General features: G+C 38.1%; 1 protein-coding gene across 3 annotated transcripts in view; it reads left to right on the top strand.

Moving 5' to 3' along the window:
• The window catches only part of LOC126262906 (V-type proton ATPase 116 kDa subunit a 1-like), a 253,157-nt gene that overhangs the window by 219,996 nt on the left and 18,302 nt on the right, over positions 1-14,859 (top strand). The gene's annotated exons all lie outside the window — the stretch shown is intronic.

Below are 14,859 nucleotides of genomic sequence, written 5' to 3'. Positions count from 1 at the left end.
AATCAGTGGAACCTTTAATGGAGATAGGCTTAGGACTGAACCAATTTTGAAAAGGATGTAAATGCTGAAGTCAGATGAGAAAGTTATTCAAATTCTTGACCCAATAGGGGATACTGAACACATACATAAACGGCATCACAAATGGTCACACATTTGTTTGATCTATGGGAGAACATTGAGGAAATGCTGAAAACATCTGAACTGGCAGGCATTTGAAGATAGACACCAGGTATTCCCTGAAAGTCAACTTACAAAGTTTCAAGAACCAGCATTGTGTGAGGAATCTTGGGCAGCCTATACTACAGCCCCTATACCTCACTCTGTAGGGACCACAAAGACAAGATTAGACTGATTACAGCATGCACAGAGGCATTTAAGCAACCATTCTTCTGTGCTCCATGTGTTCAGAAAAAATCTTAACATTTGGTACAATGTATTTGAAGATGTTTCAAAATTGACTTGAACGAGGTTTCAGAAAACTTACAAAACGTTTCAGTAATCTGCTCATTGATGAATCAGAAGTGTTAAATCCGTGACAGCGGTGTCATGCTATTGTGGTTTTAGGTAGGCAATAAAATATAGGTGATTTAATTTGTTTGATTGTTGCAGTAGAGGGACCCTATTGATTACTTAAAAGGTACTAAAATCAGGTAGATCAATCTTTAAGACAATTCTACATAGCACTTCATAGCAATAAAGAAGTTTAAAATTAGTGCATTTTTGTTGTATTAATGTTGCTGTAATTGCATCTGAAAATAATAGCCATCATCATTTCTTCCATCAAGTCAACTTATTGGGATTTTTCTACATTTTGTCTTGCCCAGTCATCAGTTGTGTTTGTACATTTGATGCAACCTCTAATTCTCAGGTCCTTGAAGATCATTTTTTTTTTTGTGGGCATCATTAACATTGCCTTGTAGAATCTTCCTGGAGTCATTCTCGTTAAAGCCTAGATGATGGGTCCTATTGTTGTGTTTGTACATACGATGCCACCTCTAATTCTCAGGTCCTTGAAGATCATTTTTTTTTTTTTTTTTTTTTGTGGGCATCATTAACATTGCCTTGTAGAATCTTCCTGGAGTCATTCTCGTTAAAGCCTAGATGATGGGTCCTATGAGGAGCTTTTCTCTTTCATTTGACCATACCATCAATGTTACTTCAGTGTGAGAGTCACCAGCTGGCTACTTTCCAGTCGTTAGGTGTTGTTGGATATTCCCATTCCTTACAGTATTTGGTTTTTGTCTTTTGTAGGCAGTAATGAAGGAACATCATTTCTGTTGCCTGGAGAGGGTTATTGTTTGGTCCAGCATGTGTCGCTGCTTCCATTCCAGACCACATTATAGATACAAGGTATGTTTTGATCTTGGAAGTTTGTGGCAACATTCCATCCCAAAGTTTCTAACCCTACTGCGTTGTAAAATTTGGAATCTTTTTGTATTCTGTACTCCTGGTGCACAGTATCATCCAAGGAAAATAATGGAAGTTGTCAACAATATAATTCATTGCTGGTCATTTGGATAACTATTGGGAAGTTTCTACTTAACATCATACCAACTATTCCAGTTTCATTGACCTTACGTCTGTGTATCATAAATTCTAGTTTAGACTGGACCTTTACATCTATCTCACCTTGCATAATTACATCTTTGACTAAGACTTAGGCAATAGTTGTTGGGACCTTTCATTTGACAGGTTGTAAAATTTCTCAGCCTTGATTGGCTGACTCCACTCTTTGCTTCCAAAATTCCTTTCTGTACTGCTGGCAATTACAAGTGCAACACCCTGAAGGATAGCAAATAACAAAGTGCTACTTATTGTGCATATACAATATGGTATGAAGAACAGATGATTAATTTGTAAGTGTTTTGGGGGTTGTGCAGGATGTAAAATTACTACACAGAGCGGTTTCATCTGGTACCAACAATGGCTCAGACTCAGCTGGGCACTGGGTTAAACTGAACTTGTACACCCTTTCCAAAAAAGTTCCAGGACATTTTAATTTTTTTTTAAAGTAGATAATTGCACTTACCAAGTCATGAACGTAGCTCCTTTTGAAGCAATCACCTTTGCTGTCTATACATAGTTACCAACGTTTCTGGTGGTCTTGGAAGCAAATAGGGAAATTTTCAACAATGATGATTGTAAGCTCCTTTGTCACATCTCGTTGGAGTCTGTGATATCCTGATGAAGCTTTCTTTCCAGTCGCCTTTTCACTCATGGAAACAAGAAAAATATTGCAAGGGTTAGGTTGGATGAATATGTCGGCTGTAGGATGGCAATAATGGAATGTCCGGCCAGATACACAGTAACAGATAAAGCAGTATGATACGGGATCTTACATTGTCATGCAATAAGAACCAGTTCTGAGAATGCCACAAATCATGGTGGCAATGTTTAGTTGTTTGTCACAAACATTTCAAAACTTCATTGTAAACAGTTTGGTTCACTGTTTGACGTGGAGGAACATACTCATGGTGCACTAATACTTTACTACTCCATGTCAAACAATGTGATCAGCGTTGTCTCTATTCTTGAAGGTTGTTGTTTGACTTTTTTCAAGCCTGGTGATCCAGACTCCACCATTCAGCCCTTTGACACTTCCAGTGAGTGTAATACTGGTAGAACCGGCTTTTGTCCCCAGCAATAATCATTGACAGAAATGTGGGATCATGTCTGGCTCTATCCAGTAGTTCAGCAGAAATTCTTCATCTTTTCTCTTTCTGTTCATTTGTTAGTGTGTGAGGGATGAGTTTTGCATTAACATCTTCTGACATCACAAGCATAGTTACAGGATGGTCTTCTTGCAATAACTACCTTACGTGCTCCACATTTGCATTGGTATGTGCTGTATATGGACAACCAGCTCTGAGATCATCTTGCACTGAATCTCTGCCTTCGTGAAACCTATTGTACCAATCCAAAACATGACTACTTGAAAGTGCCTTACTGCATATGCTTGTTTAATCATTGTCCGTGTTTCTCATGAGCTTTGCTCACAAATGGGATCCATTATGTCACTGTAATTCACCAAGAGCCCAAACAGTGTGTTGCTAAGCATAGATCTGCTACCCAGTGAGTTTGCGCAAAAACACGGCTAAGGTCATTTCAAGGGAGCACACTCAAAAAGATAACACAAAACAACAATTGTTTCTGTTTAGTACTACAAACTCAGAAATTAAAAAAAAAACTGTCCTGGAACTTTTCTGACAAAGAGATATGTTCTATATAGGTACATCATTCCATGCTACATCACCTCAATGCCAAGGTTAATTGATCATAGTGGCTCATAAGTGGTGGTGTGAGTTTTTCGGCAATCCATAACCAGATGTTTTCAGTGGGTGAAAGAGCTGCAGAATGTGCTGGCCAGAGCAACAATTGAACAGTCACTGCAGTGAGGCAGCTCAAGTCACCAGGGGCTATGTGGAGTCTTGCATTATCTTGTTGAAAGATAATGTTGTGAAGCTCTCGAAGATAAGGCACAGCCACTCACATTAACATGTTATAAATGTAATGGCTGCTGTACAAATTATCAGCTATGTGAAGTAATGTGATTATGTTGTATAACCAGTGGCACCCCATACCATCACACCAGCTGCTGGACCCATACAATTATGATGAATGCACTCTGGCAATGTTCATTCTCCTTGGAACCTTCCCATGTGGATATGTCCAGTGTGATGCCATACAGAGAACTGGAACTTATCTGAAGAAAATAGTGTGGTGTCCAGAGTTGTTGTTGGGTACACCAATGTCAACTGTCGGTGTGCCTCTGTCTGCTGCTGCATCAAGGGAAACCGCAACAGTAGTTGTCATGCTGAAAGTCCATGGTGTTCCAAACATCATCGCATTGTTCATACAGATACTTATCTTGCTGCAAGCATAGAAGCCAATTTCCTTCCACAAGGTGCATAATGTGGCTGTATGCTCCTCCATGACCAAGCAAACAATATGCCTGCCCTCTCAGGCACTAGGGATGTGGGACCACTGAGATCCTGCATGTGTTTAGTATGGCCCTCCTGAACTCATTGATTCCATTGCTTTTGAGTCACAGAATCCTGAGCAATGTGACCAACAATATCATGGAACAATAAACTGCTGCCTTGATAGGCCATGATCCTACAACTGTCAAATTATGGAACTTCCTGGTAGATGTTTCTCTTTCTTATATGAGGAAAAATATAATCTTCTCTCAAACAAGCAATATTCATGCACAATTTCTAAATGGGAAACCTGTTCTGTAATTTTCCCTTATATACAGAATACAGGTGGCATTACTGTTACACAGTTAGTGGGGTTGTGCTTAAGTACTAATCGTAGGAATATCCAAGCATTCAGTACTCTTCATGGCAATTTAATGTTTGTTGCATATTGTCTTCATTGTGTTGCAATTTTTGCAGCATGTAGTGTATTTGAATCAATACACAATATTTTACTGCTTCAGATAGCCATCGTATTGTTATTATGAAGTTATCAAATATTTTCCTTCATCTGAAACCTTCAAATATACATACAAATTATATGTTCATTTGCATTATCAATACGCACTGTCTTCTCCTTGATGCACTATGCACTACACTCACTCCCATGCATCTACTCTATTACAGCAATTATTATCTGGCTGTAGTACTGAAACGACATTTCTCTTTGAAGTATATTTGAATTACTGGCAACATTTCTGCATTGTAACTAGGATATATGATTTCATTTATGTATTCTTCCAAGGTCTCAATTTCCTGACATGGTGCCATTAAATATCTTCTTGTCAAGCTGCTGCTCTCCTGTGTCTCAGACACATTCCCAGAGTGGTTGCTACTGATCCAGTTCCAGTGTTTCTTCATCCTAGGAGCTACCCTTGTTTGGTTACTGTTGTAGATTATGATTGATCTGTGTTTATTTTCATGTTCAGTGAACAGGCTGTTTGCTATCCTTTCTTGGGTAGAGGACATGTGAGGTGGGTGTTGCAATCAACTGTTTTACAGTTTGAGGTCATATCAGTTCCTTGATGAAGAGTCTGGGGACCTGGACACATTCATGTGGGGTATTGATCAACTGCTCAAGTTCTTAGCTTATGTGAGATTTTCTGCTTCCATTTAAGTGCATGTACATGCTATATCTGTATTCTAATTTTTCATCATCATTCTAGGTTCTTTGTCTGCTTTTTGTATTTTTACAGTGAGAGATGCAGTTGTTATCACACAGTTTGTTGCAATTTTTACAGATTCCTCATGAATTATAATAGACTTTAAGTATATTCATTGAATTATCAAGAAGTTTCCATCTGCCAACACTACATGCAGTAGCATTTGGAACTTTCAACACACTGTATAAATTTGGATAGTATGGGTAGACAGTTTGTGCTATGGAATAATGTTAAAACAATCATGCTCTTCGTTGGCATACCACATATGATAGAACATGATTTTTTTTTCTAAGAAAATATTCCTAACTATGTTATTTGGAATAAAAATTACCAGTAATTACAAAACTCAGCTGTAGGAAATGTGATCTCTTATGAGTGTGTAATGTTGTCTGAGAGCAGATAACATCAGGTATAAAACATCAACAGAGAACTGCAGATTCCACTAAAGGCTAAATGTAATGCTTGTTGAGAGATGAGTATAGCAAAAAATGTTGAAAATGATAGTGATACATAGCTGAACAGAGCTTGTAAATTTAAAACATGAACGACACATGTAGGAGGGAAAGATTACCACTTACGGCAGTGGGAACATTGTTATGGTAGATGATTCCATCATAGCCAATACTGTCCTTAATGTTACTGACAGCAGCAAGTAAATAAGAATGCTAAATGATAGCTGAACTGAAATCATGAAAGCTGATAGATATTTAACCACATGTTTCTAAATACAGTAATATCATTATTGATTATTATGTTGTTATATCATTCTGTCCTCATCATTTGATCCTTCGGTTATTGCCACAAAATGGTTAAAATGTTATCAGAATAAAACAATGGAATATCCACAATCTGGCCTCGGTCGCTGGAGACTGTGGTCATGCTTGTGTGAATTGCATTTGCATGTGTGCGCGTGTGTGTGTGTGTGTGTGTGTGTGTGTGTGTGTGTGTGTGTGTGTGTGTGTGTGTGTGTTGTTTCACTGTCTATTTGTTGCACCTATCTGTGACTTGGGATCTCTGCTATACGGTTAGTAGCAATCTGTCCTTTTCATAACATTGTCATTATTGAGTTATGGGTTTCCCATTGTTTGAATTACGTGTTTTGATGCATGAGATACTGGGAGACTGAATAAAAGCATTGTTGTGGTAGGTAGGTAGGAGGTCACAAAATTTTTAAAGGTGTGTAGTTCAGAAAGACTTTTATAATTTTGTTACTGCATGATATACACCTGTTTGGCACAATGTGGTGTTGCAATGACTAATATGCATGTCATTATTTGGCTTGGTAGGTGGATGGGGGGAGGGTGGGTGGGTGAAATTTTTTAGAAATAGATGGTACTGTAAACATCCTAACATAAATGGGGTTGGCTACAAATGACGGATGAATTGCAACACGACAGCTATTCAATTCAATTCAATTCAATTCAATTTTTATTATCACATAACATGCCTTATACAATCAAAGATTGTGACATAGGTGACTTGTCAGTTTTACACTATATATAACAATACTAAAAATAGACAATAAACTAATAATATATATGGTGTAACATTTTCAAAGAGGTATTTTAATTACAATTATAATGCATTGTCACCATTCATGAAATCTTCTACACTATAGTAACATTTATCTTTCAGATATTTTTCCAGGTCTCTTTTGGTACCTTTTACATTTGGGTCATCCATATCTTTCCATATTTTATTTACAAATTTCATGCCCGTATAGTATGGGATTTTTTCATATGATTTTAAACGGTGGGTAGGTAACATGTAACTCATTCTATGTCTAGTATCATATTGATGCAAGAAGAGGTTGCCCTCAAAAAGTTGTGGGTTTCTTTTCATGAAAGTGAGAGTTTCATAGATGTATATGCCTGGAATGCTCATTAGATCTAGTTTTACAAATAAAGGTTTGCAGTGTTGCTTTGGTTTTGCTCCCACCATTGCTCGCATGATTCTTTTTTGTAGTCTAAAAGCTCTAAGTAAATTTGTTTTTTCAGACCCCCAGAAAATTATACTATACCTAATGACTGAAACAAAATATGCATTATATACAGTTTTTCTTACAGCTAAATCAGTAATACTATACAAGATATTCATAATATATACGAGGCTATTCAGTCGGCCCAGTATGTTGTCCACATGGTGACTCCATAACAGGTTTTTATTGACTATGTTTTGAGTTGCGCATTACACCATACATACTGTTCAGTGTGCACAACTGCACAAATTGGCAGTCAACAGTTGTGGCATTGTTTGGCAAGCTGATCCGCCATGGCAAGGCTGTAGTGTATTGGATGGGAAAAATTGGTTTTTAAGTATTGTGAGGCCAAAAACTACATAAAACGCAAAATGACATTGGTTTTTAATGGTTCTGTGGCCTAAAACTGCATAAAAACAGAAGGACATCAGCTTCTAATTGTCATGAGACTGGTGCAGGACATGTCCAATATGCTGTCCACTGTTTTTGCCACAAGTTGAAATAGAGAAACAGCATGTTCCACAACAAATTGGAGTGTCTCAGGACTTACATTCAGAATGAGTTGCTGCAGTGCCTTCAGTTCAACTACATTTGCAATTGGAACAGTGAACTCAACATCTTTCAGATAACCCCACAGCCAGAAGTCACACAGTTTACGATCAGGTGATGTGGATCAAAAGGCTCTAGGGAAATGACGGTTGATAATTCTAGCATTTCCGAAATGCCTCTGTAGCATTGGCTTTACAGGTTGTGCAATGTGTGGAGGACTGCTATCTCACATATAAAACTCCTACCCACATAGCCATACTGTTGAAGGGTTCGATTGACATTGGTGTGCAAAAGGCTCTCATGGTGTTAACCAGTGATGGTACAGCTAACAGGACCCAAAGAACTTGTCTCCTCAAAAAAATGTGGCCCTACAATAAATGAAGCCATCAACTTGCACAACACAGTCACCTTTGCAGAATGAAGTGGTACCAGTTGATGTGTGTGTGGATTTTCTGTGGCCCATATTCTCCATCTCTGCATACTGACATGTCTTTGGAGAAGGAAATGAGCTTTGCTTGTTCACAGAATGTTCCATGGCTGTTCATTGTCCACTTACATGAGAGTAAGAAATTCCGTACTGAATGTTTTCTTGCTGGCAGGTGAGGAGGAAGCAACTCCTGAATGTAGGTGATTTTGTATGGATAAAAATGCTTGATGTTTCATAGGATCCTAAGGGCCCGTGTTCAATTCCCGGCTGGGTCGGAGATTTTCTCTGCTCAGGGACTGGGTGTTGTGTTGTCATAATCGTCATCATTTCATCCCCATCGACGTGCAAGTGGCCGAAGTGGCATCAAATTGAAATACTTGTACGCGGCAAACGATCTACCTGACAGGAGGCCCTAGTCACTCGACATTTACATTTTACAGGCATGTCCAATGTTTGGGCAATTCCCCATGCACTGCATGTGTGCACACCACATTTTGACTCCTCCTGCAATGCTGTGGCTGTATCTTTGAGACATGGCTGATCAGCAGCTGTTTCCGCTCTGCCACATTGCACTTCAAAAGAACCTGTGTTTTAATCAAACAATGGAGAATCCAGGATGGAATGTAACAATACCAGAGAAGGAAAGTTGCTACTCACCATATAGCCTATTGTGACTCAGCATCTCTGCTATATGGTGAGTAGCAACTTTCCTTCTCTGGTATTGAACCTTTGTTTTAGAATTTTGTTATCATTTTCTCCAGACCATTAGTGGGCATCAGATCAATGCCTTTTTTTTTCATACTCTTTAGTGTCCAGGACTTCTGCAGGACTACTGGTGCACAGTCACTTTTCTTGTAAAAGAGCTGTACATGCAGTGTGTGAGTCTTCATGGAGACAGTCTTGTTTGGTGTCTTGGATGCAAACTGAGGAACAGTCATGTTCTGCGAGTCTGTTGGTGTGCATGTTTTGATGCTTACAGGGCCCTCTGTTGGGCAAATTTTCATTAATTTTTTTGTTCCTTGACTTTTTCCCCTTGTGGAAACACACTTGACCTCTTAGCAACAAATAAATTTGAGTTAATAACGAGCATCAAAACTGATTCAGGATTAGTGAACACAGAGTTCTCATAGTGAGATTGAGTATTGTAATCCCCAAATCCCAGAAAAATAATCAAAAAATATACCTATTCAAAAATGCAGATAAAAATTCATTTGATGCCTTCCTAAGAGACAGTCTCCACTCATTCTAAATTAATAATATAAGTGTAGACCAGATGTGGCTTAAATTCAAAGAAATAGTATTGGCAGCAATTGAGAGATTTATACCAAATAAATTAACAAATGACGGACCTGATCCTTCTTGGTACACAAAACGGGTTAGAACACTGTTGCAGGAACAACAAAACAAACATGCCAAATTTAAACAAATGCAAAATCCCCAAGCTGATTCTGGTCATATGTGAAGTATGTTAGCGGCAAGAAACAAGCAATACCTTCTCTGCACGATAGCAATGGAGATACTATTGAAGACAGTGCTGCCAAAGCAGAATTACGAAACACTGCCTTTCGAAATGCCTTCACAAAAGAAGATGAAGTAAATATTCCAGAATTCAAATCGAGAACAGCTGCCAACATGAGTAATATAGAAGTAAATATCCTTGGAGTAGTGAAGCAACTTAAATCACTTAATAAAAGCAAGTCTTCTGGTCCAGACTGTATACCAATTAGTTTCCTTTCATAGTACGCTGATGCATTAGCTCCATACTTAACAATCATATACAAACATTCGCTCGACAAAAGATACGTACCCAAAGACTGGAAAGTTGCACAGGTCACACCAATATTCAAGAAAGGGAGTAGGAGTAATCCACTAAATTACATGCCCATTTTGTTAATGTCGATATGCAGCAGGATTTTAGAACATATATTGTCTTCCAACATTATGAATTACCTCGAAGAAAACAGTCTATTGACACACAGTCAACATGGGTTTAGAAAACATCGTTCCTGTTAAACACAACTAGCTCTTTATTCACATGAAGTGTTGACCACTATTCACAAGGTATTTAAGATTGATTCTGTGTTTTTGGATTTCTGGAAGGCTTTTGACCTGTAACACACAAGCGGCCCATAGTGAAATTGCATGCTTATGGAATATCATCTCAGTTATGTGACCGGCTTTGTGATTTCCTGTCAGAGAGGTCACAGTTCGTAGTAACCAACGGAAAGTCATCAAGTAAAACAGAAGTGATTTCTGGCATTCCCCAAGGTAGTGTTATAAGCCCTTTGCTGTTCCTTATCTACATAAATAATTTGGAGACAATCTGAGCAGCTGTCTTCAGTTGTTTGCAGATGACGCTGTCATTTATTGACTAATAAAGTCATCAGAAGATCAAAACAAACTGCAAAACAATTTAGAAAAGATATCTGAATGGTGCAAAAAGTGGCAGTTGACCCTAAATAATGAAAAGTGTGAGGTCATCCTCATGAGTGCTAAAAGGAACTCGTTAAACTTTGGTTACATGATGAATCAGTCTAATCTAAAAGCTGTAAATTCAGCTAAATACCTAGGTATTACAATAACGAGCAACTTAAATTGGAAGGAACACATAAAAAATGTTGTGGAGAAGGCTAACCAAAGACTGTGTTTTATTGGCAGGACATGTAGATAATGTAACAGACCTACTAAGGAGACTGCCTACACTACATTTGTCCATCCACGTTTAGAATACTGCTGTGCGGTGTGGGATCCTTATCAAATAGGACTGATGGAATACATCAAAAAAGTTCAAAGAAAGGCAGCACGTTTTGTATTATCACGAAATATGGGAGAGAGCATCACAGAAATGATAAAGGATTTGGGCTGAAAATCATTAAAAGAAAGGTATTTGTCATTGCAATGGAATCTTCTCACAAAATTCCAGTCACCAACTTTCTCCTCCAAATGGGGAAATATTTTGTTGACACTGATCTACATAGGGAGGAATGATCACCACAATAAAATAAGTGAAATCAGAGCTCGTACGGAAAGATATAGGAGTTTATTCTTTCCGCGTGCTATATGAGATTGGAATAATAGAGAATTGTGAAGATGGTTCGATGAACCCTCTGCCAGGCACTTGAATGTGATTTGCAGAGTATCCATGTAGATGTAGATCAGTTATATGTTGTTCAAATTTGATATCATTCTGAGCAGTGGTTGTCTTTCTACAGCATTTTGAAACTGGAACATCAATTACGGACACCTTATAGATGGGTTAAAAAGGCCCTTACCTTCTAAGAAATAAGAAAAGACCTAGATGATAGATAGTGGGAAACAGGTAGACAACATTAGAAAACATGTAGAACCAATGTGGATGCATATGTTCTGATGAACTGTTCATATTCCAGTACATATACATAGAAACATTAGGAGTGAAAGTTGGAAGTATTCATAATAAAGGTTTTGGGGTGGGGGGCAGTGTCTATTAGCTCTATCCCCACTACAAACATATAGACACTTTGAATTTGAAAATGTCCTACATGATGTACAACATATACCTTGGATTATTTCTACAAGTTTGGGAATAAACAACAATACTAGTTCCCATAAATTTAAAAATTAGCAGTAGATGGTTCATTAAATGACAAAACCTCAGCCCATAAAGTTCAGTAGTTCTTACAGAACACGAGAACAGGTAGTTTGAAGTTTGAGATTCCACACAGATCTCAACTTGAACTGAGAAGTCCAAAGTTTGGTCTTGGCAAATACTTTAGTTTGTCTAATGTTTCTTTTATTAATTTAAATATGAGAAACACCTTATTTCACATATTGCCATTCATGAATTTGGTATGGAGTAATTTTTTGTGACAGTTTTTATAAAGACAGATGTGAGTTCTAAGAATTATGTCTGATGTTGGCCTTAGAATGACATACAGAAACATCTTTAAAGATATTTGTATTTTGAGAGGTATTCTACAGTGACCTTTGTCATTAGCAATATTTCTCTTTCTTTGGAAAATAGTAGATAGTATGGTTATAATATAAAGAGTAAAATCAATATCTATGGATAATTAAGTGTTGCTGCATTAGTATAGAAAGGAGTCAAATACATGAGTATACAAGTGTTGAAGAACCTGCCAGAATATATTAAATTGCTTGTTGTAGTATAATGAAATTTAGGGATGGATCCAAGAATTTTCTGTTTTCCAATGTCCTTTACTCCATTGATGAGTCTCTTCACAGAGATTCTTAATGTATTCAGTTGCTGTGTAATTCATATTGTCACTGATATATAATATTTCACAGCTTTAAGCCGACCTATGGCATTGTAATGTACATCTTTGGCTTCTTCTCACGTCCCACTGACAGGTGTCTGTATAGCAGAAACAGTAAACTTTTTGGAGTAACTCCTTTTGGTTGCTAACAAAGACATTCATTTGTATCTTATTTAAATATGGATGAATGAAATGACATTGCGTGATATGACATAATACATAGTCCATTACTAACAACTGTAAGCTGTTTAAGCAATATACGAGGGCGGTTCAGAAAGTAACCTCCGATTGGTCACAGTGCGGGTTGTGGGGGGAGTAGCGACGCCATCTGTGCGTTCATGCACTCAACAGGTCAGTCGGCATCAAGCTGTGGTCGAGTGAACGTCGTACCTGCGCTAGTTTAGTTTTTGTGGCAGTTTGAAATGTGTGCTGCAATAGAAAACCCCGCCAAATGTGAAGTGCGTGCTGTCATAAGGTTTTTTACAGCCAAAGGATATTCTGCAGCAGCTATTCATCGTGAGCTTTGTGCCGTGTACGGACCAAGAGTTATGAGTGAAGGAGTTGTCCGTGAATGGGTACGTTTATTTAAAAGTGGACGAGAAAACGTTCATGATGAAGAGAGGAGTGATAGACCATCATTGGTGACTGACGAACTCGTTCAGACAGTTGATGCAAAAGTTCGTGAAAATCGACGTTTCTCAATGTCGGAGTTGTCTACTGGTTTTCCACAGATTTCTAAGACTCTCTTGTACGAGATAGTGACAGCAAGATTGGGTTACCGTAAGTTCTGTGCACGATGGGTGCCCAAAATTCTTACCGACCACCACAAAACTCAAAGAATGGCCTCTGCATTAGACTTTCTGTCACGTTATGAGGACGAAGGAGAACCATTGTTAAACAGAATCGTGAGCGGTGACGAAACCTGGATTAAGTACGTGAACCCTGAGACAAAAGAACAATCAAAGATGTGGGCACATTCAAATTCGCCTACCAAACCAAGAAAAGCCTCGCAAGATTTTTCTGCCAGAAAACTGATGGCAACGGCGTTTTGGGATGCCAAAGGGGTGTTGTTGGTTGAATTCATGGAACGTGGTACGACCATTAATCAAGACGTGTACTGTGAAACAATAAAAAAGTTACGACGGGCTATACAGAACAAACGCCGTGGTATGCTGACTTCCGGTATCGTTTTTTTGCACGATAACGCCCGTCCTCACTCTCCTCGCAGAACAACGGCCCTTCTTGAGTCCTTCAAGTGGGACGTTATCAACCATCCACCTTACAGCCCAGACCTGGCGCCAAGTGATTATCACCTCTTCATGCATTTGAAGAAATGGCTCGGGTCACAGCGGTTTGATGACGACGAAGAGCTCAAAGATGCGGTCACAGGCTGGCTCCAGGCACAAGCGGGTGATTTTTATGCACAAGGAATTTCAAAGCTTGTGAAGAGATACGATAAGTGCCTCAATCGCTATGGAGACTATGTAGAAAAATAGTGCAAAGATGTAGTTGTAAGATGTATATATTAAAATATTTTTATTTAACTTAGTGTATTTTTTTAAATCAACCGGAGGTTACTTTCTGAACGGCCCTCGTAATATAAAAACCTATTCTTATTTAATCCAGTAATTGACTTATAACACACTGGTTTTCCTCCAAGAGTCTGTGAAACACTGCATATGAATGAGTGTAAATGTAAATGAAAGAGCTTTAGAGGAAAAAAAAAGAGAGAGAGAGAGAGAGAGAGAGAGAGAGAGAGATCAAAAACCTTTAAATAGCTCATTATGATTATTCAAAAACATGTATGTTTAAAATGAATTTTTCTAAAATCTGCCTATGAAACTAAAGCAAATATATTAGATGAGGCAAGCAGACTATTCTGGGTTTAAGCAGGAACCCAAGTCAGTGGAGATACAGACACAGTAAGCCAGTCAGAGAGAAATAAACAATAAAAAGCTTATCGTGATGTAAAAAAACAGAAATAATGTAAAAAATGATAATGAAAAGTCCTGGCTAGATTATAAATAATGGGAGGGAGTCAGGGTAAAATTTCACTTTGCAGTTGAGGCACTGAGTGGTCAACAGGCTCACAAAGAAGACATATAATTTTCAAAGCTGATCAGCACAGAATTTCATTTACATTCATACACTTCCATGACTACATTATACTGACTGACCACCTCGTACTGATGCTGCAATTTGACTGCACTGTAAACTGCCCACTGCCTCAACTGTATGTTGAGTTGTAATCCTAACACCTTCCATTATATGTAATTAAAATAATATGTAAGATAAAATAAATGTCACTGTGCTGTTAGTTTGTATCTTCTTTATAGAATGTTGACAGTTGTAAGTGAAGCTCCATTCTATGGACTCTATTTACAGGAGGCTTAATCCATTCCTTACTAAAGTGAATATAAATATAACAGTCAAACATATATCTTCTTATTCATGAACTGATAATAGTGTGTTACCATCTTATGGCAACATCTCAGTGACATTAATTCTA

Source organism: Schistocerca nitens, chromosome 6, assembly GCF_023898315.1.
Source record: "Schistocerca nitens isolate TAMUIC-IGC-003100 chromosome 6, iqSchNite1.1, whole genome shotgun sequence".
NCBI lineage: Eukaryota > Metazoa > Arthropoda > Insecta > Orthoptera > Acrididae > Schistocerca > Schistocerca nitens.
The sequence above is the reverse complement of the archived record's forward strand: the minus strand, read 5'-3'. Positions and strand labels throughout refer to the sequence as shown.